This window comes from Columba livia, chromosome 1 (assembly GCF_036013475.1).
Source record: "Columba livia isolate bColLiv1 breed racing homer chromosome 1, bColLiv1.pat.W.v2, whole genome shotgun sequence".
NCBI lineage: Eukaryota > Metazoa > Chordata > Aves > Columbiformes > Columbidae > Columba > Columba livia.
The window spans coordinates 135,834,608-135,860,792 of NC_088602.1; the positions used below are offsets into that span (position 1 = coordinate 135,834,608).

Sequence of the window (26,185 nt, forward strand, 5' to 3'; positions counted from 1 at the left end):
CGGGGTGTTTGACACTCACTTAGTTTGTAAAAGAAGCAATATTGTTAGCCTTGGAGACTCAATTTCATAAATTGATAAATCCACAACACAGGGTAAGTAGTAGAAACAGACTTTTTATGTTGCCCATCTAATTTGTCTTAAAACTCTCCCACAGGTTTGCTTCTTTCCTATGCCCATGCAGTCTCTGTCTTTGCTATTGGGATTGCTACCAGCAGCAGCACATAAAGCTTCTCCACTAGAGACTAAACCGAGACCTATGAACATGTCCCACATGGGCTGCAGTCTGCTTCTCACAACTGGGTCATAACAGTCCACACCACAGACACACAGGTGAGAGAACCTTTGCAGTTGAGTCCCAGTCATTGGCAGCCCCACTGCTGGAGCTGTTTAGTTTCAGCACTGAGCACGGCTACAAAGGTACTTGGAGTGCGGTGGAGAAAACGAGAAAGCAAAAGGGTACCAGGAGTGACTGCCTGCTCCGTCTCCTCTTGAACAGTAATCTGGAGTGTCACTTGTTCCTGAGCTATTCCAGATGACCTGAAATGCAGTGAGGAGGATATCCACTTTAATTCTGCACTAGTATTCTGACAATTCACTGTGTGCCTGCACACAGCTTGTTCGGACTGTTTCTGTTTCATTGTTTAAAAAAATACCTTGGAACTAGCAATAGCTACTGCAGAGAAGCAAATTGAAGGCAAAAGGAGTGATCATCAACCAAAGGACCTTGTTGATTTGAAATCTGGATTTTAAACGTATATGTACCAGTTCACTTGGACTCCTCATGAGAAAGAATTGTGGGGAGCACTGTGGTGGAGAAAAGGCCAGGTCAGGTGGCAACTCCTTCTGCCCCGACCCCTGCAATCCACACACAGGCTCGCAGCTCAGCCAGCCCTTTCGCCAGTCATCTGGTTCCCACTGAGCCCCACAGAAGAGTTTGGAAGGTGGCCAGTCTTGTCCTCTCTACCCTGGTTTCTCTCACCAATGAAGCAGACACCTGCACTGGGGTGGACAGCTACAATTCTGATCTGGCCCTATCAAGTAATCAAATGTCACTTCTTAAATATCCTAAGCTTTCCCAGTGCTTATTTGGCATGGAAATGGTCCATTTTCCATCCAGAAAAAAGGCATTTTTTGGTAAATTGACTTCAAGGGTAAACCCTCTTGATTATTGCAATCAGGTTTTCTTATAATAAATGCTATGAAAAACCCAGTTCAAGAACAACAGAAATCACTTGGGAAGTGCTTAGTAGCACAAGTAAAGGAGAAAGGAATGAATGTTTGTCAGGAATGTGATGAGTACCAAGCAACAGACACGTTTATTATGGTATGGTTTGTTCCTTTTTTTTTTTCCCCTACTTAGGAAACACATGAACCAGATAGATGCCTCTTCTCTTATCTTGAAAAGTTGAAAGTTTAAGTTTGAGGTCCAACAAGTCATTCTTTTTTAAGCCAACCAGGTGCCTTAGAAGTTGCCGTGTCTCCTTGCTCCTAACGGCTGGTGATTGGATACCACACACCAGGAAATCCTGCTCTTCACTAGATGTGAATTTCCTCCTCCTAGAGAAAAGTAAAATTGTAGCACATATTAAGATGTGAACATCTCACTGAGGTGGGCTAACTGAGGAAGCAGATGGGATCCTCACATATGCATTTTTAAAGTGAATTTTTAAATTCTATGGCTATTGCAAGCTTCCTCACTCCATCCCAACACGGCAACCTTGCTTCAGAGGTGCCTCCTCCTGGAGCCAGTTGTTAGTCCTTTCCTACTCCATTTTTTGCTTGTTTACTAGGATAACAAACCAAGGAAACCCATTTATTGTATTGGCAAATACTGTCCCCTGGGAATTTGAAGGAAGCTCACAGTTTCTCTCAATATCAGACAGCCACTCAGTACCAATCTGAAGTGCATTTTTTTTGGGAAACCAGGAACTTAACGTCATTATTAAGTTATCTGAGCTTAGCTCATACTCACTGATATTCCTCTACAATTAATTTATAGTAGAAAACATGTTATCTATAGCATAATTTGTGAAGGTGTTTATCAAGGTGGTCTGAATGGGAAAACTTACTAGTATAGTCATACCACTGAGGTCACACAGTTTTAACTGTCTCTGTAGATATTCCATTCCAAATAAGAGCGATTTTTTTTTTCTTCTTTAGCTTATGTAATTTTAAAAGTGAAACAGGTTAAGCCAGAAAAAAGGCATTCTGGTTCAGAATAAGACTATCCATATATTATGCATTCAGTGATTTAATTTTACCTATTCCAGTTTCCCACATTGAAACTCTATACAGAACCAAAATTTTTGAGTCATCAGGCTCTGATGTCTCTCAAGATCTCCTGTCTACTATGTGGTTTTATGATGGAAAAGTTAGGACTACTTGAATACTGTGATTGTTTTGATAAGAACATAAGTGAGTCAAAAGACCTTACACCCAGACGTTGTCTTAATAATAATCAGTTTTACAGCACCACAAATACATATAGCATTTGCGAAAATCATTAACAGCTGCCTATAGCAACCACTAACAGTAAGATGTATAAAATTATCTTTATTCTGGAAGGCAAGTAGCATGTGGATTTGCTTGTGCATGAGAGGCCACACTGCAAAGCTACACTTGAGTTACTGTGTCTTCAAGGGTTCTTTATGCACCTCACTTTCAGAAGTGCATCCCGTGGTCCTTTAAGCTGCACTGAACTGAGCTGCTCTGTTATTCCTTACCCTGTGCAAGAGCTTATAGATCTGCATCTCTCTGTCTCAGCTGGTTTGGACACCTCTTCATGGCAAAATGGGCAAGAAGCCAGCCCAAATGAGAGCTTCTCTTGGGATTTAATCTAGTGCTTTTGACGATCTGTCTTGACTGGAAGCCTAAGTCTATCAGGTAAAAGGATTTGTTAAGGAATATCTGAATAAAAGCTTGACTTGACCATGAAGCAGATATATTTTTAGGGCTCTGTAGCACAGCTGTGACACCAGGGTCTAATGAGTTGCTACAAGTCAGCTGCGTGAGTGTCAAGCCCAACTTTTAAAATTCTGTAATCTGAAGTATTCTTTTAAGTCTCTTTTGCTGAAAATAAAGCAAACATCCTTGTTTCCATCTGCTCTGAAAGAACTGTGTGCACAGAGTTAGTTACTGCTGATATCCTTACAGGTCACAGGATGAGCTGTTTTCTGAGCTGTGAAATGTACGCAGTGTGAACCAGCATCTAGCCCACAGCGCTAAGGGCTTCCTCCCCATAAAGCTGTAAAATGTCACCTAGCTGTCTTTGGCTATTGCAATGGTTCCACTAAACCCTGACTATCATGTAGCAAACATAGAGATTAGAAAACAAGTTTCTTGGTCATGGTTTTCTTGGGTGGTCAGGTAATTTCAATTCAACAAGTTTCTCAGGAACTGTGAGATTCTTAATCAAGAAGTATTTAATGTAGCGTCAATGAGACAAACATGAATTCATGGCACTTCTGAAGTGCCTCTCATAGATAGAAAAGCCTTTTTACAAACACTGCTGACTCACACTGCCCCTAGGAAATAGGTTATTACCATCATTTAACATAAGGGAAAACTGTAGGACTGTTGTATTTATTTGTTTAAATCTGTACCTGAGCAAAGAGCCCCACTTCATATATACAGTGAGCAGACAGGCACAAGCAACCATTCTCCACTTTCTGAATTTCTACCTGATGTAGATAGGCTGGCTGTCCTCTCTCTTCTTATTACTTAGACATATATATAAATGTATATAGCTCTTTGGAAAACACTAACCATTGTAAATAACCTCAATGCATATTGCACAATTTAATAATTATAGCAATAATAAGTCGTATATCTAAGTTGTTTGATGGAAAAAAATCCATCAATTCTTAGAGATTTTATAACAGCAGAAGTAGAGATAGGAAACTGGAACGATATTTAACGTGCAAGACATTTCCAACATCTGCATATCTAATGATATTTTCAGGTACAAATAAAGATGTAGAGAAAATATTCTGCGTTACAATGTATCATGCAACAGATATTAAGTAAAATCAAACAACCAACTCCAGAGGATGAGTCTAGAAATCACGAAGTTTGAAAGGGGAACTTGAAACACCTCAAGTTTGAGGGCCCACGTATTTACATATGAGGGCTTTATTGCTGACCCCAGATTCTAGGTCTTTAGGTAGGGTAATGCAAGCAGAAGAGCCTTCAAACAGATTAAAATATATTGTGTGGATGCACACTTAAACCTTCTTTTTCCTAGGGGAATAGTGTAAATAGATTTCAACTTCAAACAAATCCAAGATGCAAACACAAAGTTCTCTAGACTTAAAAGCATGTTGCTGTGATCAAGTTGCAATTCCTGAATCCAGATGCTTTGTATTTGTGGTCTGGCTTAGGTCTTTCTCACAGAAAGATGACTAAAAGAATCCAACAAACTAAAGAAACTCTTATATTCTTAACCATGGGGTTTTTTAAGCTCTACTGTTACGTTGTTGTTGTTGGGTTGTGGGTTTGGTTGTTGTCATTTTTTGTTTGTTTGTTTATTTTGAAAACTGAATTGTAGCAACTCTACTCACCCCTGCTGACCGAGTTGGTTGTCTTCTGCCTTCCCCACTCACATAGCTGGGAACTGAAGGATTTTTCTTCTGGCTAGATCCTGCGTACAGAGTGTCTGTTGACGACAACAGTCATTATTTCCACATACCTACTTTAAAAAGGAAGTCGGTTTAGGAAACAAGCACGCTAACAACAAAAGAACTCTGTTTCCTCTGACCTTCTGAAAGAACATTTTAAATAAAAGCCACATTGGGATAAATACACAATCACAGGCAAGGTCACTTGCTGTCACTAAGACACCTTTATTTTAAATGTCTCTTGCAGACATTCTGTTGAATTGGATTTCAGCAAGCATTGGTTGGCCAAAATCACAGTTGTGATGGCTGCCCATGATCAACATGTACTTCTCCAAACCTCTAGCAGCCTTTGAATGTGAATGGAAATCACATCATTTTCCACCTCACTGTCACTTTCCTTCTAGCTGACGCTCTCAGACTATCTGCCTTATTTCATCTTCACAAGTCTCACTGCAAAAATCATCACATCTTTGGCTCCTTGTTTTCACTGCCTGCAGTTCTCCATTAATTCCTGGCAAGGAGGGAACAAGTTTTTCACTTCTTGACCCTGGATTTCTGTCAGTTTCTTGAGCTGTGTTCAAAAGTAGTCTCATCCCTGGACATACTTTTACCATAGAATCGGCTTTTAAATGACCACATTTCTACTGACATGAACACCAGCTTTAAGCAAGCTCACTTGGAGATTTCATAAGTGCTGGGTATTGTTATTAGATGACAGCAATTTTCAAAAGTGAATCTCTGGACTTCATTTTATCACTCCATTATATGACTCGGTCACAGACTATGTGCTGTAATGGGCGACAAGAAAATAAAGGGTCATCCTTAGTCGTGGTTTCTTGAAGGTCAAGTTGTTCTGCCAAAATTATCCAGGAGAGAATTGCTTTTTCACAGGCTGACCTGACACTTGCAACCACAGTTTTACCCATCGCGATCAGCTTGCAAGAGAAGCAAAGGGCAATAAATGTACTTTTCATTCAGGCAGATCTGCTGATATTTCCGGGCACTTGTGTGCTTGGAAGTGTTCACATCTCAAAGGCACTGCAGCTCTCCAGATTTGCCTCTCAGTGGCAACCGGAGTTTGCAAGTGCATAATGTGTCAGCACACCTCAGCATAGTGATGATGTTTTGTCTGGTAAGTGATGCTAATGAACAACAAGCAGGTCGGCGCTACTGGCTTGCTGAGGCAGTTCATGGGAGAGCCTGCTACACATACCTTACCATCACCCACAGAGGTATCTGGGTTTCCTGAAGTCTTAAGAAAGCCTCTTGTTGAATGCCACCCCTTCTCTCTCTCAACAGAACCATGGACAAATCTTTGATTTGCTTTCGGTGGCACTGAAGTATTCATAATGTAACTTATTTGACCATGATGGAAGGAGGTAAATTGCAAGAGCTGTGCTTGTTTATATTATTTGAAGATGTGGGCAGTAATCTTTAAGTCCTTTCACAATTTCCACATTTGGCCACAAAGAATTATTATTTATCCCCTTGATTTTCCCCAGTTTTCCTCTCCTCCAAAATTCTAGGTCATAAAAACATGTGGTTTGGTTTGTTTTTTTTTTTCCTGGAGCACTGAAAATACACAAATGCACATTACATCAGTGTTTTTTAAGCAGTAAGCAACAAACAGATAAGGAAATTATTTTGACGGACTGGCATCCTGCCTGGCAGGTAGGGAAATACATTCTCAGGTCATAAGATATCACAGCTGAGAAAGAGGCAATAAAGAAACCGGAATTGCTGTGTTTCTCATGAAATGATAGTATAGCATTTGGTACCTAATAAACAAAGTCAGGATATTTTGACAGCTTTCTGCCACCAGAGTGGTCTCCTTTACTGGACTATCATCTTCTGCAGCACCACAGAACCTTGGAATTCCAGATAAATAACAGCATCAGTGAGAAATCAAAAAGCTATTCTAAGATTTTGAAGGCTACAGAGGAATTCGAACTGGCAGAGGGCACATAAATGCACACAAAGGTGAAGACTACTGGAGCACCTGGCTGTCAACCAGAGTGAACTGTGTTGAGCCGGCTGAGATGCTTTGCTTCAGGTCTTAGTAATGATAGGAACAGTTCATTGATCCACATTGGTCAACTGGTCTACTGGACAAAGCACCTTAGTTTCTCATGATGGGATATCACTGGAATAACTTGTGTGACCTTTTTCTACTTAAAAAAGCGCATCTGTGTGTTTGTGTAGCATAGTTTATAACAGCCAATGTAATTGCTTGGTGTTGCCCATAATGTGTCAGTGCCCTATGAACAAAGAGAGGAATCTGCAACCATTTCTCGCTGCTAATTGAAATTACATGGGCAGTCCCGTAGAGAAGTCCTTGGGACAAGTCAAGAAAACAAAGCATCATGATATGGGTGCATCTCATCTCGTTCAACTCTCAGTTTCTGTGACAAAAGCCATGAGAACCATTGGGAAGAACAAAAAGCTAACACGCTTGATCCACTTGCTAGAGAAGATAGTGGCAGGAATTGGCTTCTTTTCACTGAAAATGTATGCTAAATATGTTCCTTGTCTGCAGGTTCAATTTGCCACTGCAAGCTTAATTAGCATTCCTTGGCAACAGGGAAACATTCTGATTGACAAAACTTGTTGGTTTTGGCTGAGGCTTCAAAGTGCTCACTTCACAATACACTCCGCAGTTATTTTTAAACAAAATTCACAGCTGAGCATTTTGATTCATAGTGAAATTCACCATCAATAACAACAACAAGAACAACAAAAAAGCCATCAGTGGAGTGATACATTTCTGTGGAAAATGGGAGGCAGGAGCCCAGCATGAATTTTGTGACCTATGACAGCAGCTTTTCTAATCCTGTCTCTCAGTCTCAAAAGAAAAGGGGGATACTTGGGTGAAGAGGAAACCAAAGAGTTCAACGATAAATACAAAAGATTATAAAGAGAGCAAGAGATGAAGTGAACCTATTTGTAAATAACTTGTGAGGTCTTTTGGTGTCAGCACCAGAGAAGACTGCTCAGCAGAGCTTCAGGATGGACTCAGAAGGCAAAGTGGACAAGCAGTAAGGTGCCAGTAAGAAGTACGTGTGGATGCGTACGTGCTGGAAGGAAAAGCCACCATACACCCTACCATTGTCTTATCAACCGCAGTGACTCTGAAGTAAAGCCGCAGGAGTCACTGGAACTGGGTAGTGAAAATCCTCTTCTATTACAACTAGGAAGGTAAAATGCTGAGCTGCATGAGGAGAGGAGAGGCAAGCAGCTCTCATAACACCATAATGCCAGTGAACATAGTTTGTTCTGTACTGGAATGTTGTGGATGGCTGCTGTTTACACGCCACCCAAAAGACAATGAAAATATAATGTTTGATTATTATAGAGGAGAGCTAGGAACTAGAAAAGATACAACAGATATATGTGAAACTAAATACTTTAAACTGATAAGCAAATACCATTAAACAGTACAATCTGTGAGGCCCATCTCTTTGCAGTTTTGAGTGGGTCTTTGTACTTCTGAAATATGAGCATATGCTAAGCTTATTTTGAAAAGAAGAACTACATAACTAAAAGAGAAATGCAAAAATACTTTGAATCACTAATTTGATTTGAAGGCATTGACCTAAATTTGCTGTATTATGCCATTAGGAAAATAACCATCCATATTTAAAGATAATAGTGATTAAAAATGTATTTGCAGAGGAAAACAAATAAGTTAACAATACTGATTTCTCTAAGTCTCTGATATTATGAAGCATTTATGAACAAGTTGAAGACTCCTTGCTGAATAGGGAAGCTTTCTTGCATCAGGACCTAAGCAAGACTACATTTATGCCTATTATTATGTACCCCAGTTGTTCATGTCAATTATAAGCCTACTAGTTAAATTTTTTTAAGCAACAAAAGCAAAATAAAAAAGAAAAAAAGGAAGCAGTCATACATTTCAAAATCATCATTCCATCATATATCTGAAAACCATAATTCCACCACTATCAGTAATAACGTCTAGCAGAGTACTTGTATAAATCTCCTTGAAGCACTTGTAATTTCTGTGTTGTAATAAAATAAGAATGATGCTTACGTCTCTCTCTATATTCATTTCTGGAAAAATCTGGCAGTAATATGTACTACACATGAATATTTATCAGAGAAAAATAATGGTTATACCCATATTTAATTTTTAATCTGAGATCTTGGATATTATTAACTTTCCTGGCAGTATTAAGGGGAATAATTTCATAATTCAGTAGTGGAAAGAACTGCAAATGAACCATAAGTAAATAGAGCTGAATTATCTTCTGCAAATATCTGAGAGAGACTGAGGGTATGCAGATTGCTTGTGGAAACCTACAGAAAATTAGATATATTTAATGCACGGCAGACCACCTTCTTTGAGTTCTGCCTTCAGAGTTCCCTTACTCAGGAAATAGATTTGCAGAAAGGTCCTCCCTCTGTGCCCGCAGCCCTGGGTCCTGGAACAATGTGACTGCATTACCATCTCAGAGGTGTTTTGTTTTCGTTTCATATTGCTTGCTTTACTGAAAAAAGTTTTTAGTCTTAACAGTCGCAAGGAAAAAAACTTGAAAACTGAAACCAAATGTAGCTCATGGCAATAGAACTAAACCTACATCTGCAGAGATGTGACAAAAGATGGGAATGTAAGAAACATGACCGTGTGCCGCAAACTCCCTTTGGCTTGGGAGAAGCACTGGGGAATGTCCTGTGTGTGTTTGGGTCCGAAGAGGAGTGCACCCATGGAGTGGAGCTGCTACTCACCCCACTTGCTGTGCTCATGTTCACATCATGGAGCACTATCAAGTGCACAGGCTGGCTTCCTCTTGAGTGAAACCCAGCCAGAAGATGTCCTCTGGAGTCAAACCTCAAGCACTCTGGCTGCAAGTGGGTATTTGGACAGAAGCCACTTTGTGCAGTTCAGTGGTGAGCATGAGTGGGCTACACAGCAGACTGGGAAGTTTCATACCCAAAAAGCACCTACACTGTGCAAGAGGTAGGTGCCCCCCTCATGGGCTGTTGTACCAGCCTAGAGCTGGGGCAAAGTAAATCACCTTTGAAGCGTGTACAGGGTGGATGCCAGGTCTGCAGCACCAAGGGGTTTGCTCTGCAGACCTGTTCTCATTTGTCCCCAGCATTTGCTAATGTGAACACGACCTCTGATGCCACCAGCACTTGCAGCTGGCAGGTGCCGATTCCCTTTCTGTCACCAGAGTTTCCCTGTCCAGAAAAACCAGATATGGAGGACCCAGCTCTGCAGAAGACCAGATTTACACAAAAAAGGACAAGCTAACTTTTAGCAAATTAGACAAACCAGGATTACACAAAAAGACATCCGTTAGCTGATGCTACCAGTGATTAAGACAGAGCAGGAAACAAACCGTGAAATTAGGTCTATTACAACTGACTCCATCAGGTTTTAATCTGCTTTGCCTGGATTGAACAGTTGAGAAGGATCTTCCTGACAGTCCTCCTGGCCGCAGGATTACTCTTTGGGTGTGCAAAGCCAAGCAGGTGCATAAACCCTTTCCTGGCCCAAGCTGAAAAGTTTTTCTGAGGCTGGTACTCCTAGAAATGGGGAAAAATTCCTGAAAACTGCCAGCAACAGGGTGACCTCCTTAGTATATTCAAATAATTTGACTAGTCTAGTTTAAAATGTTCACTAAAGATAGAATGAGTGTTACAAAGCTGTCTTCAGAAGCTGGATAACTAGTTACTTTAAAATTAATGTCAGCTGACCACTTAAAACTTGCTAGTGGTTTAAAACACTTAAGTGAAACAATGAGAACAACTGGAAGACTATACTATAGATCATTAGACATGAGGAAGAAATTATTTACAATGAGGGTGGTGAAACACTGGCCCAGGTTGCCCAGAGAGGTGGTTGATGTCCCATCCCTGGAGACATTTCAGGCCAGGCTGGACAGGGCTCTGAGCAACTTGATCTAGTTGCAGATGTCCCTGCTCATTGCAGGGGGGTTGGACTAGGTAACCTTTGAAGGTCCCTTCCAACCCAAACTACTCTATGGATTCTATGAATAAAGCTTCTTTTTATTTACATATTCAACCTAACCTGTGTTTTACTTAGTCCTATTCCTTCTAGTTCTGTTTCCTGGACCTAAGACTATTTCCTTTCTTGCTGTGATTCTTGAAACCCCTAACACAACTATCACCTTGCTTGTCCAACACACATTTATCTCTTTTTAATCTTCATGAATCAATCTCTTTAGACACTTCCTCACTCTGTCATCCTCCCCTGAACTCTTTCCAGTGTGTCAACAGTTTTCTGGGTTTGACATACCTGAATTACACACTGACTTGCTCACCACTGCCTACTTAAGAATTCACAGACAATATGCTCTTATTAATTCCTAATATTTTGTTTCATTTCCTAAATGCATCACTATTAATAACAATAGCCTCCCCACATCTTACCAACATATGCAGTTCTATAGAGCAGCGGTTTTCCAGGGGGAGTGCAAGACAGTCCATTGGGCTGTGAGAAGAAACTACAGTTTTTTTTTAATATCGGTAGATAAAATTACATTTTAAAACACTTTTATTTTTCATCTTTATCTCATCCTTTAAAATTTCTATTGGCGTGTATGTTTATAATGTAAATAACACATCATTGCAGTAGTAAATGTATGTAATGTACAAATAAATAAATGTAAGAAATTTAGAAAAGAGCAATTATCCCAAAAATGAGAAGGGTCAGCCACTTTTTTTCTGTGAAAATATATGCAGATTGGCTAATCATTTATTTTTTAAATACATCAATCCTTCTGCACATGTTTTTCTATTGCAAATGTGACTCAAAAGCCCATGGAACCAATATTCTGGAGACGACTTAGAAAAATACCCCACCAATTTGAAACAGTCAGGAACTCAGCTCATGGGTTCCTGACTGAGACCTGAGTACCCAAGTTGAAGTGTCCACAGCTAGACCAACTAACCACACTTTTGTATAGCGCAGACAGATTTAAGTTAATAGAAAGATTAGAAGACACATCTGAAGTAATTTAGAAAGCAATGGTTCTCAGTCCCTAGCTCAATTCAAAGTGCCAGTAGCCTGAGAGAAGACCGTGTTCGGGCCTTTGTTCTCAAGACAAAGGTAAATAGTTCTGTGAACATCAACATTTTTGGCTGAAAGCTTTCCAGTTTATGGACTCCAAATGGTGCCATCCAAACACTTGGGGCTTAAATGATGATATTTAATTAGTAAGTCACATATTAAGAAGAATTTTACTTGAATTTTACTTTCCACTTAGTCTTGACTGACAATGAACACATTCCTATCAGGAGTTTTTGGCTCGTTTTCCTTATTTTCAAAATTCCTAAGCTTTGCACAACATTGCTTACCAAGATGCTAGTTTAATAGTGTTCAATTACAGAGCCAGTCCGGGACAATGCTGTAATTACAGAGTACACTCAATGAATGCCAGGTACCTTTTAATGAAGCTTTGTCTTCTTTTTCCTGTTTGGCATGGGTCAGCCCTCTTCCACTCTGTGACAGTTATTGTGAATTGCTGTTTCTTTTCCCATCCCTCTGCCGAGAAAGTTGGTATAACCATATTCTCAAAGTTTTCACTTTCTTCTTTCGCCATCTATCCTTGCATTCTGTTCCAGTAGAGAGGAGTGTACCAAGCCACAGCCTGAAAAAAAACCAAACACAAACATGTATCACTGTTTATTTATATTCTGCATTTTTTTCATCATGATAACTGTTTGTTGTAGGCAAACCACAAAGGACTAAAAGGGTGGGCACTCCAAAGTATTTCTGAGTCATCTATCATTTGAAAGATAAATACTAAAGGCAACTCCAGATTTTTTTTAATTTGGTCTTTAAAATCTGTTTCCAGTCTTTAAATATATTTAGGTTAGCTTCATCATCTAAGGGCCTTGAAATTCCACTGCTCCAATTAAGTAAACCAGACAAAGAAGATAAAGGGGACATGACAATTGTGCAAGTACGTCAAAGGCTACTGAAGGAAGAAAAAGCAGCCTGTTCTTCATGTTCACAGTGGGTAGGACAAGAAGGAAAGGACTAAACCTGAGGCAGAAGTTCACTCTAGGCACCAAAGCAGATGCCTGTGGACATAGTGGAGTCTCCATTACTGAAGGTCTTCCAGAACCATCTAGGCAAGCCATGGCCAGGAGCAAGCCTGGCAGAGATAGTCATGTCTCAAGTTCCCTTTCAGCCTCTGATTTCCTGCACTGATGTAATAGCAAGTATGGTCAAAAGAGGTAGAACAGGAGTAAATGTGAAAAGACGAGACCAAAAGTAAATATTCACTTAACTGTTTGTGAGGTATAGACTATGTTACCTTGGGGAAGCTGTAAAACTTACACTGTTTATGAAAATCACAGGTCTTTTCCATATTGTCGTGAGTTCAAGTTTTTCTAGCAAAAAATGATCAAAACCATAGTTGCCACTGGACAGCTATAGGGTAAAAAATGGTCTTGGGCTCTTTCTCATCCACAAGTCGACAGAAGTTTGCACAAAAGCATTTGACACAGTTGCCAGGCTGATGGCAGTTACTAATGGGAGCCATGGGCTGAGTAGCCCTGGGCATAGCTGGATCTTTCATGGCTGAAACAGTGAACGAGGACAGTGGGCCAGCAATAACACTTGTGGAGCCCCGGCTTTAGTCGCTGTGAGGACGTTAGCCTTTTATTCAACAAGTGGTGTCATCAATCTACTGTTTTTCTTTAGTCCTTCAGATCCTAATAATTAATATCCTCACTGAAGCAAGGTTAACAGAGATAGATCACAGCTTTGCTATGTTTGGATGGCTTGTGCTTTATTTTACGAAGAGTTTAACAATACTATCCTAAACCTTTGAAGGATGTCCAGCGGTAGAGCTGTCTGGGTAAAGAAACATGGTGATTTTGCTCAGGGCACTCACCTGACCACCAGGCTCACAGAGAATGGTAGCACAGTCAAGGCTTGTCCTAAATCTCTCCAGGTCCTTCCAAAGAAAATCTGAGGGAGGTTTGTGAAGCACTTTAGCATCTGCTGCCCAAACCTACAAAGATCAAGCATTAGATTAAAGACAAAATGGCTCCTGGATATTTATACAATATAAGAACTCAGTAAAAACATCGAATTTTCCTTTTCCTTTTTGATTTTTGTAACACTGGTCACCATTTGATCTGTGAAATCAAAGCTGAAAGAACTATATTTCAGGACTCGCAGCTTAGTTATAGTGATTATTTTCAAGTACCTCTCCTGTGGATTAACAGAGACTAGCAAAGGCACATTTTTCAAGGTGTGATAGTAAATCCTGGGCTTTTTGGTCTGGCTTGCTGAGAGAAAGATTAAAAACGGGCCATTCCTTTTATTTTCTGAATTACCAGGGGGATTGGAAGAGATATGTGATATCAGCTTTAAAATTCCAGTCTCTGCTTGATTCTAGATTCCCTCTGTTCATGGAGAAGCTCTGTCAGAAGCTCTGACTAGAAATTTTTTGTACTTTTATCCTTATACAAAAGATTTAACAACCTTTTGCTTTATAAAGTGAACACAATTATCTGTGACCTTTGTCAGTAACACAGTAGCAAAAGAATCTGTTATGAAAACAAATTTCATACATAAGACAAACACAGCACGCTTTAGCAAACCGCGTTTCTACAGGATCTGGGAGATCTACAGCCATCTGGGAGAAAATGGCTTCAACCATTTCCTGGGAACCAAACCAATTCTCATTCAATTTTAAAGGAAAAGTATACTGAAAAAAAGTAAAATGCTCTCTTCCAGAAGTGCTCACCATGTGGCACCCTGCCAAGGTGTATTTGTGGCTTTTGCACACATGCACCACGAGATAGCAAGTGACTATGGCTCTTCTGGGTCCCTGCCAGCTGGTATTTCCAGCTTTCTTATAAGAGGGCTCACAAATGGGCTGCATCAGCCTGCACTGAGCTTGGTGACGAGCATGGACTTCACCTCCTTTTGTTCTGTGAGATCCCAATTTTAACTTCAAAAAAAAAAAAAGGAGAAACAAGCACTGGTGGTAAAAAAAGCTTCAGGCCATGTTCCAACCATCTACACTGGCATCTAACTTGAGCATTTTGCCTTGGTTCATCTGTTGCTCTCACAGGAGGCTGGAAGCTGGAAGATATTAATCTCACTACTAAAGTCTATTTACTTACTGTTTATATACACCAATTCTCTTTATAATTTTAAAAGTGGGAATCTTAAAAAGTAGAAAAATACTATTATAAAATGTTCTTTATTTGCAATTAGATCCAAAGGTTGCAGAATACTGTATCTGTCCCAGTTTTACAGAACTGCTTAAGGCATCTGCCAACCAAGTTTCAAGAGGATTAGCTGTAATGAACATGCAACATACGTAAATACAACCCCCGCCAGCTCACATGTCCAGCTTTCTTGTAAGAGGGCTCACACAGGGCTGCATCGACCTGCCTTGAGCTTGGTGATGAGCATGGGCTTTGCTTCCTTTTATTCTCTGAGGCCTCAATTTTAACCTCAGAAAAAAGAAACAAGCACTGGTGGTAAAAGAAGCTTCAGGCCATGTTCCAGCCATCTACACTGGCATCTAACTTGAGCATTTTGCCTTGGTTCATCTGTTGCTCTCACAAGAGGCTGGAAGTCCTGTCCAGCTGGCTGTCTGACACAGACCCTATTGTACATGAACTTTAGATGCAAGAGTTGGCAGCCTGAATACAACCCTTTGAAATTAGTAAGCCAGCAGAGATTTTTTTGCTTATGCATGCTGAAACTGAAGCTCTGGCAGACCTTCTGCCTCAGTCAGTTGTTGACCCAAAAGCCCTTTAATGATAATGGGAACAGGAACCTTGTCAATGACCTCAGCACTGATCAGAGCACTTCGGAAAGGACTACTTTTGGAGTGGGTGGGAACAGCTGGCACATCAATGCCAACTCAGAGGAAACCATTTCTGGGGAAATCTGCAAGGTCTTCTGCAGCCAGCCAAGTACAGAGTACAGCAGAGGCTGTGCCCGCTTTGAGTGTGGTTACATCCCATAGGTTGCTGGAGGCCATGTGCAGACCACCAGCAGGTGTCCCTCAGCTAAAACCTGTGATTAAGCCCTGGTCACATTTAGTTCAAACCTTTTTCATTGCCATGGGTATCAGATGCATATATTTGTTGTTAGCTATTTAAAGCTTTTCTGGGGTACGATGAAGTCATCTGACTCTTTTCATCTCAGATCCTACCTGCCTCTCTAGCTCTTATTCAAACTGGCAAAATCTAAACTAGCTGGAGGGGAAGTAATTTCTGAAGAGCAGCAGTGAATTCAGCCCATTCACTGAATTTTTAACGTATAGTTCTGCCACAACATCAAAGGAGAGCACATCACTATCTTCCTTTTACAGAACACGATATAAGGCACAGAGTGTCATCTTTTTGCCTGAAGTCATCCAAGGCAAAGCCAGAAAAAGAGCCCCATTGCCAGAAAAGTGATTTATGGCTTTCTCTGTTGGATAACAGCTGTCCTCAGATAGTGGGCACAGTCTGGAAAGCAACATCATTTTTATTTTTCATTGAGACCCTACTACAGTGATACCTCAGATTATGCACAAAACCATACTTGCTTCAGCAGCAACATATAAAATTCCTTTCCTTTCCAGTTTGATTATTTGTAGGTTTCTGACCCAAGGTTCACACCTTCTGTTGGCAAACATTGGCACAACACAGTATTCTGAGAGTATGGGGAACTTTTTATGGGAGCAATGGCTGGAAAAAGGAATGTAACAAACAAGGACTTTCCAGGCTAGCTTCCCATTGCTGGGCAACATGAAATGCTGGACATGTAACACAAATGCCAGGCATGTACTGATGATGGACGTTAGCATCTTCTTCTGAATTAATTTTTATTTGTGTTAGCCCTTCTGAAAACACAGAGTTAATTCTGACTCTACACCATTGGCCTAAGAGGGTACCCTGCTCTGCTAGCTGAGAAAAGGCACTCAAACCCCCTACACTCATTGTCACGACGGAGTTGGGCCCCATCCTGGTCTCAGGGAGAAACTGAAATACAGCCACTGGTTGACCTTGGACATCCTCCTTCAAGAGATAATCCCCAATGCTTTCCTCTTTTTCAGGGGCACAGTTCAGGATCTTTACAAAATGACTGCCTGGATCAACTTCAGCAATTTTCAAATTTCCAAAAGCACTGAAGGACCATAAGTTGATTCAAAAGTGTAAATGCATTCCTTAATTGAAAAAATACATGAATTTCCTTATAACAACTAGCCTAGATGTCAGTAATTCATGGTAAATAAATGCACCCTCATAATTACAGCACTGACATTCTACATTTTATGCAGCGCCTTCTGTTTGAAAAAATACATTTAATTTAAATTACTATATTCTATTTCTCTTCTGCACTTCGATAGCATCTATTACCATCAGAAATTAAACATCCAGTCCCAGACTGTAATACTCACCATAGGTCTTATTAGACAGGTTGTGAATGAAGTCTAAGAATCATTCAGCTTTTGATACAGCATCTACTGCCATAAATTCTATTATTTAGCACAGGTGCAGTGTCTTGTCTGTCTTCAGAACCTATAATGCTTTTGCCCTTGCCACATTTGTCTTGTTCCGGTAAGTTTAAGTCATAGAACTCTGTGTGTACAGCAAGGGTTGACTCAATAGCCCAGATAGGCTATGTGCTTGCTTACCATAACCAAATCCTCATCGACAGTGTGACAAATACTGTCCACCCACCCCAAATAATTCAGCTGTGTGGCGCAGCAGTGAGTCACACTTGCTCACGACAGCCAGGCTGCCTCCAGGCTGCCGCTGGCATTGATAGATTTGGAAGCAGAGCCGCAGGGAACTGCCCCCTCCCTGGCCAGAGAAGACGCACATAGTGAACATAACACTTGGCTGCCTCTCATCTGCCTTCCTGCAAACTTGGGAACTCTATTTGTGCTTCACGTCAGTATGGAGAGACCTGGAGACAGTTTCCCGGAGATGCAAATGGGCTTTAGCAGCACAGCCAGGCTGAGGGACTCCTCACCTCCAGACTCACCCACTTCTGGTTGCTCTAGTTCATCTGGCTGCCACAGTTTGGTGTTTCTTCTTCCCTCCTGCTCACAGGACCACACTCTAAGCTGGATCGCTGAAATAACCCAGTGTAAAAGGTTTTGAGGGGACGTTATTTTACCCTCAGTGTTTTTGTCAGTCTCTGCAAGCTGCTGTATGAGCGCAGATGAAAGGATGGACAACTGCGCTTAAAAACTTTGCAAATTGCGGATGCAGAGAATGATCATTTGGGGTCTGTTGATTTGTAAGTCATCATTTACACATGCAGTACACATGCAGATGTAAAATGCTCCTAAGATGGTCTCAAAAGGTCATTTTTATGATGTAACTTTGTAAACAGCAGAATTCTTGTTGATAATGGAGTGAATAATGATAGTCCAGGTTTGTGTGACTTCCCCTAAACAAGACCTCAGGCTGAACCCAGTGAAGCTGGGGAGTCTTGGGAACATAAAAATGGGCTGACAGGAGTTTTTAATACAACACACAGGACTAGTAAAGGAGCAAATGATGGAACATGTGAATTTGGTGTTGGAAGTTGCTGAAGCGTGGAATGAAGAGCTGCCAGCTTGTGTCCCGGCAATCCACTGCCTCACAGCCATGCTGGCAGAAGAAAGAGAGCAAGAACTGTCAGACATGAAGAAGAGTAAATAGACTTGATCATCCTTCAATCTCAAAGGCTTCTGAATTAGATGCTCTCCTGTGCCAGCTCAGACAGCACAATACTTTTGATGGACATGGGATGGGAACGCACCATCTTGCAGTTCTCTTTCCAGGCACAAAAATAGAGCCATCTGCTGTGGACAGGTCCCGGTACCTGGAAGAACCTAGGAGGAGCTGTTAGCTCTTATGATCCTGCTTTGTGTGGGATTTCCAAGGTAATGGCTTCCTGGCATCTCTCTTTTGTTTCACTGCTCTCGTGACTCAGCTGGGGATTAAGAGCAATCTTTTTCCCCTGGCTCCACATCCCAAAGAGACCCTCTAAATCAATGTCAGGTTTTAATTTTTTCTGCATGTAACAAAAGAAAGATAAGTGGAAGAAAAGAAGAAAGGAAGAAGAGCAGGTAGGTCCACACCTGACACCAGGGACCTTAACTTCATTCACCACAAAACTTAAAAGCAGGCATAATTCTCCACAGTTTACTTATAAGAGGTGAAGTTCTCTCACACATACTCCCTCACACTCTTTCCTGCTTTTTTCCTCAGAGGCTTTTATCTTTAGTTAGTCATCTTTATGTTTCTTTAAATGGTAATTGCGTGATCTTCCAGATTTTGGGGGACCCCTTTGTCAGAGGAATTCCTGGGGATATAGCCCTTACTGATGAAATTCAGAGTAACTTAATTAAAAAAGGATTGACTAAAGCTAAGATTCTTGGTTCAAACTGGAAATCCTGTTTTACCAGCAATTATTTTTAAGGAACTCTATAATAAAATACACATGCTTGTACCTTCATGTTCCAGTATATTATTTTCTGACAAAGAAGACTCTGAATTTATGAATATCACAATCTATATGTATGTCTTATCAGGAATTTGGACTTCAGCCTGTGCACTTCCTACCCTCAACCTTTGAAATCCCAAACGTGCAGGCACCATTTGAATTGATTTCCCCAAACTCATTTGGTTTTTGCACTGTCTCTAAGTGTACTTGCAGCTCCTAGTCCCATGCCAAAGCCCTATACATAGGGAGGGAGCTGGTGGGTGAAGTAAGACCTGCAGGATTTCGCTAAGAACTTGTGTAGCCAGTTAGCTGCTGGATGGCAACAGACTTTTGTGAGTTTAAATGAGGGAACAACATCTCTAAGGAGATGCTCATTAAAGTCTTCAAAGCTTTTCTTAGCAAGTTAGTTTACTTTACAAAATAGTGGACCAGTTCCTGTGAGACAGGAGCTAAAGTGCTCCAGTGTATGAGGGAGAGGTCAGTGTGCATTGATGCTGTAGTTTCTTCTGCTACATTCTGATATTCTCTGGGGGGAACAGGATCCAAAATTTTCTATAATGTACATTGCACTGCACATTGCAGAGGGAAGAAAAAATGCCAGTGTTCTCAGTAGCATGGGATGCATCAGCCATGGCCCTATGACCTGCCATGGGGATACCACTTGAACTGCTCAGAGCGCTCATAAAGGTAACAACAAGGCATCCTAACTATAAAACACTCCAAGAATTCAAGACTTTCTAAGCTAAGCCTTTAAGAAAATCATAGATTGATACTATTATTACGTTGAGAAAGGCTTGACTTCAGAAGTACAAATCAATTTATTTGTATGCCAACAAATTTAACTATACTCAGGGGACAGGATGGGAAAAGTCCTGGTGGGAGGCTGAGATAGTAGCCGTGTGCAACTGTAGGCCTGAAATGCCAAGGTTCAGCTGAGATCCTGAGTTCCTTACAGATCAGGGCTTTAACTTAACTCATCCTCAGTATGTAGCACATGCACTTAGTATGAAACTGACATGATTTTCAGTAGCAAGCACAAAATGTCAAGTATCAGTGTCTATTTTTATTGTTTTCTGCAAAACAGACACCCTTAATATACAGCAGATTTAACACTGCTCAGGTGCAAAAGTCAGGGAAAGGTTCAGGGTGACATTCACACTGAACAGACACCATGGCTGTCTCTAAGCATCAGTGCCAGGACATGTGTGACAATACTATCACCCTCCTTGAACACAGCTGATAGCCGAAAATCCTAATGCAGGGAATCCTGATGCCACTGAAAATCCTGATGGCTCAACTCCCATCCATTTCTCAGTATGACGTTAGGTAACAACCTAATTAAACATATAACCTTCAAGGTGCTTTAGGCATATTTACATATTCTCAAAAGCAAATGCATGTAAATGTATCTCAATTATAAACAACAAAACCAAAATATCCTAGTTGGCCAAAACCACATATATCTACTACATTTGTTTATACATGTGTTGTGGCTTCATGGCAAATCAGATCCTGCCACACTTCTCATCAATTCTCTATAGAAATACTACTAAATTATGTGTTTATACTGTGTACGCTCAAAGGATGTTGTATAATGCAATACCAAATTAAAACATTTGGTATTGTGTACTCCAATGTAATTTTGTTAATTCAATGTGTATAACAAGAAAAGGTATAATTTAAAATCAAATTAAGTGAAGTGAAACAAACAAACACACCAAACAAACAAAAAACAAAACAAGTGCTAGTGTGCTGGTATGGTGGAATACCATAGCAGTAATGAATCAAATGAGAATTAAAAGAATTGCTTAATTTATGCATTTAACAAGCTTAACCACACACAAAGCAAACTGTCATCACCTTTTACTCTTTATCTCCAACAATTAGCAGAGCTAATGACCTCTTTTGCTTTCTTTATGAGACAAAATATGATTCAATCCCCACTGGAAAACAGTTCACGCAATACAAGGAAATGCATAAAGGGGAAGGTGATCTCTTTTATCTCCTAATGTTTATCTGGAGTTATTGTCCCAAAGCCCAGTCAAACAGTATGGTGTACCTCATTATTTGGAAACAGCTTTAGAGCTCTGAATACAACTGGAGCTTTCACACTGGCTTTCAAAGGTATCTTTTCATGGCTCTCCCTATAATGTCCTAAGAATTACACAGATCTCTTTATGGAAACATATGCAAGGAGAACTATGGGTTTACAAAGATTAAGTCCATGAGAAAAATGCATATAAAGCACTACAAAATGAATTAGAGTGGGAAGAGCAGCAGGCATCAAAGAGCTGGGAATCGGGAAAGTGTTTGAAAAAGTGCCTCTCAAAATATTATCCCCATTGGTTTAGAAATAAATACTGTCACAGGAACTGTCTGAAAGACTGCAAAAAAGGAATAATAATAGGCAAGGGGGTTGCATCTCATAAGTTCCCTATATGGACAACAGGTAGCTCTCATTTCATGAAGCATCTCCACTTGTGATGTGTGAGGGGGAATAAAACAGCTGGTTAATAAAATATGTAGATAACATTAAGTTGAGAGGGTTGGGCAGGGGAACACAAATGAGAGCAAAAGAAATAATACAAGAGGCCCTAGAGAGCTTAGAACCATGGGCAGGAAATGAGTGAGATGCAGCTCTTCGAAAATGGTACACTAATTTATCAGAGGGGAAATAGCATTCAACGGAGGGAGAAGTATGGAGAGCAATGACATTGAAAGAAGGCTAGGAGGAAGCCAATGGTGCATTTGCAATGTGACAGAACAAAAAAAGTTGTTACAATTTTATAGCACTGTCCTTGTGGAGTAGGGAGCACGGAGTGGAAGATTCCCTTTGTGCAGCTGTGGAGAGGGGAGGCTGGAAATACTGATCCTGATGTTCACATGACCCAGTGCGTGACGTGACCAGGATTCACTGACTATAAAAAAATTCCTCCTAGAAGTAAATACAGGTAAATAGAGTTCTCTCACTTCTTGTGCAAGCAACACAGAGTTCATCTACTCCTGACATCTTGGTGTGAAGCAACAAACGAGTTACTTCATCTAGGACTTCTTTTTCTAGCTACTACTCTGCTCTCTGCTAGACACTCTGGATTTAGGCTGGCATGAGACCAGAATAAAATATACTGGGTTCATTTTAGGATATCTAATCACCAGAAAAATATTGATAACTAAAAAGGAATTATAGAAGGGTACAAAAATGATAAGGGATCCAGCAGCTGATCTATGGGGGAATTAAAAAAAAAAAAAAAAAAAAAAGTAAAAAGTAAAAGAGTTAAAACACTTGTCTTCAGTAGGTAATCATAGGGGCATGTGATACCAGAATGGATAGAGCAGGTGGGTGAAAAACCCCAAAAAGGCAAAGACTTTGTGCAGCTGAACTATCACCAACGAAATATCATTGGAAAAGGAGAAATGTAGGTTGAGTATTGTGAAAGCAGCCTGAGCAATAAAGATGAGCAGGACCACCCACTGAACAACATAATGGGAAGTAGTCCATAGCAGCGTCCACATAGGGGCTAGCCTTAAAACTGGAGTTGTCAGCTGCTGTCTTTTCTCTGAAGGAGACACATTCAAGATACCTCAAACCAGCTGAAGATGTGTTCTCATAGGTCTTTTCCACCCTTAGTATATGTGAAACTAAATGAAAGATGTATATATCTTTTTGGGACAACTAGTTCTGCCTGGAGACAATACTGTATTTTTACTGGGATTTCTAGGTGGGTGTAAACCACATACAGCCTAGTTCAATCCTTCGGCTGCCTGTCACTGGCTCAAATAGCTTCACGCAGCTCACATGGTGGGACGCTCTGAAGTTCCCTGCAATATCTGTTCCATTCTTGGATTCATACTTAGGTGGGACCAGTTGAAGACAATGCCAAACCAGCCATGAGGTACTGTGTTTCTGCCCCTTTTATGGACTACCTTCACAAGGAATTTGAATTTGAATTAACAAATATAGAGAGGGACATAGTGAGTGAAGGGTGATTTATCCTTTCTGAGGGTGAAGTCCGGTTTGGGAGAGTTGTCCCTAAAGCAATAAGCAAGATCCTTACATTTTAAAGCCTTTGAATATCCTCCTGGGTAACGACTCAGACTCTTATCAAGGGTTTGCTTGAGTTTTGCAGCTCCTTTAAAGGAGATACTGCAGCAAATACCATCTCTTCTCTACAAAAATAACCTGAAGGAAAGCCGCAACTATGCCTGTACCTGGATGCAGACTTTTGGTAGTCCTCATGAGCAAAAAATGTCCTTCCATGATTCTGCATGCGTCCAAGGCTCCGGGCAATCTTCCTTGAGTCAGTAAACAAAGGGCTGAAGACATTCTACTGTTGTCCTGACAACACCCTTGAAAGGCTAAGGTTTCTTGATGGAGCAAAGTTCCAGTTTGGTATTTCAATACCACCTTTAGGCTGAGCTGATGAGCAAGCAAAAGACAAAGACACTCAGTTATGCAGCATTAACAGAAATACAAATTAGGAGAAACAATTCTGGTTTGTTTTTTTTTTTAGTAACAAAAATGCAATGTTTAATTTCCTCTTTGCCTCTAATTGCAAAGTGATGCTTAGCAAACACTCCTCTCAAAGTGTTAAACCTATGGCTATAAAATAGAGCACAGCTGGTAAACTGAGTATTTTCTTACTGACATATAGATTTATTACCTCATTGGAATTAGCCTGGGTGACAAAAAAAAAAAAAAATGCCATCAGTGGTATAATTGTCATCCTGCAATTGCAGTGCTGTTAGACAGCATTACATCAGCTGTGAGCAGATAATGAATATATCAAGGCTTCCCTACAATTACAAAATGAAAATTATAACATCTCCTAACTCCCTTTTTCAAATATAAGTGTTCAAGAGGAACTATACGGTCCCCCTCGGCAAAGGCAGGGAGAACCAGAGAGAGGGAACGTGGCCAGCAAACCCATCTTTCACCAGGAAAACTTCTCTCACCTCTCACATCAGTGTCTCCTCAACAAACTAAATCCTTTTCAGTGCCTGTTTCTCAGACTATACATTTGTGATTTCCTTCAATATTTTATGTTGAGTATTGCATGAGATTCACTCCACCAAATGATATATCTCTAACCAGATCTGGTGGGGTAGCCTAAATTTTTTGGGGGAAGATTAATCCCTCAGCTCATTTTAGCTCTGAAATGACCGGAACACAATTCAGCTTTGCTTGGATGACTGTCTGGGTCAGAAAGCACCACTGCAATGCAGATTAGCTTCACCAGCTCCCTGCGAGTGTTGTCTACATTGCTACTTTTTTCCATACAGGTTTTTTCTTTTAATTACAACACCCATGGTGTTAGAAATTCTGTAGTCCTTTTCCATCTGCATTTCATCGTGGAATGGCAATGGCACAGCATCAGACGTTTATGTAATCCCTTTCCTTGGGATATGTGGGGAAGCGCCACTCCAGCCCTGGGACAGGGGTGCTGGTTCACCTGCCTGTGCTCAGCTTGCAGTTAGTGGCAGGCAAGTGTAAAAGCAGAGGGTAATAAGGAGGTAAAACAGTACAGCACAAGCCTTCTGAAAAGAAAGCTACAGCTGGTGTACAGCTTAATGGAGTGTGGCTTTGGATGAGTATGAACTGAACTAGGGAATAGGAAAGAATGGCCTTTGGGCTTTTGGTAGCAGAGAAACAGCAAAAGGGGCAACAAGCTCCCAAAGTCAGGAACTAGAAATTCTGGGCTTTGTTTTTCTGGGCTGGAACTTTTGCTAGATCAAACACTCAGAGTGGCAGCCGAACTGGCAGCCGCAGGGTGAACAGACTGTGTTGAAGCTGGTTTTCCCTGATGTGTCAACAAGCCAGTCTGTTCCTGACATCAGACCAGTGGTTGCTTTTGCTGTTGCTAGGAACTGGCATCCTTAAAAGGGGCTTTTTGGGAGCTTCTAGGAGGGGCCCTGACAGTGTTGAAGTTCAGTAGGATTAAATGATTAATTCCCTTATGCTCCTTTGGAAACTACTGTCAGATCTGTGGTAGCACTCCACAAACAGCGGGGAAAAATGCTGTAGGGGAAGCCTCCAGAAGAGTATCTCTTGGGCAGTCTCCTCTCCTCTCCTCTCCTCTCCTCTCCTCTCCTCTCCTCTCCTCTCCTCTCCTCTCCTCTCCTCTCCTCTCCCTCTCCCTCTCCCTCTCCCTCTCCCTCTCCCTCTCCCTCTCCCTCTCCCTCTCCCTCTCCCTCTCCTCATCCTCCTCTCAACTCCAGGAAACCCCATCTCCATTAGTTATTAAGCTGCCTTAACTAGTTCTCCCTGGAGCGCCAGTTCTGCCCTGTAGGCTCTCCTTTTTTTCATTTTTTTTGTGCCATGCTGTGTCATGTCACAGCAAAGGACATCTATACCCCAAATTCATAGTGAAATGCTTGGTAAGCTCTCCTAAGAAAGAGGAGGTTCTGAGTTCAAACACACTATATCCAAATCAGGGCACTGATTTTAATCACTGTTTTACACTCGAGGGGCTGGATTAACTTCCAGGCGATGCTGTGGAGGGGAAAAGATGTCATCCAGCAAAACCCTCTGTCTAATGTGCATCATTGTTCACCAATACATATATGGGAACAGGAGGGAAAGACTTGAGGCTGGTGGCTAGCAGCTAGCTCACGCTCTGAAGGGTGGAATGGCAGAGGCCCACTGGTTCCCACATGTCTACACCGTAGCGTATGTATAAACATGCCCAAATTTATTTGAAGTGGATCATTAACTAGAGACACAACTGGGAGGAGAGACAAACATGAGCACAAACACACACACAGGGAGGTCACATCAGCCCCTTTCTCCTTGAAGACCAGGTCATTAAAACATGTTCACAACTTTTTTCCTTTCAGACAGCTGTTTATGGCAGGAGGACATTTTTCCCTTTCAAACAGCAGACAGATTGGGTCTTTCATTGTTTTATAATACCTGGGGTGAAATCCATCATAATTCATCAATACATTGGAGATGATCAACATTGCACATTTGGAAAAGGAACATCACCCTCTCTCAACCTCAGGGCAGACAAGTGCTGCTAGAATAAGCTGCAGCTGCTCCTTCCCAAGCTCTTCATTACAGTGCTTCACCAAAGCTAAGTGTTTTGATTTGGTTCAATAGGCAGAAATGAAACAT

General features: G+C 41.0%; 1 non-coding gene across 3 annotated transcripts; it reads right to left on the minus strand.

The window, feature by feature from the left end:
• Positions 1–1,288: 1,288 nt before the first annotated feature.
• Positions 1,289–23,488, minus strand: LOC102085932 (uncharacterized). 3 transcript variants are annotated; one of them, XR_010466602.1, is made up of 6 exons: positions 23,281–23,488; positions 13,508–13,627; positions 12,048–12,253; positions 11,034–11,107; positions 4,560–4,654; positions 1,289–1,557 (listed from the first exon to the last, which is right to left on the minus strand). It is a non-coding gene; the product is annotated as an uncharacterized LOC102085932 (transcript). The 3 variants fall into 3 exon arrangements; XR_010466611.1 differs by having other exon boundaries at positions 4,560–10,166; XR_002419515.2 differs by lacking the exon at positions 11,034–11,107.
• Positions 23,489–26,185: the final 2,697 nt, after the last annotated feature.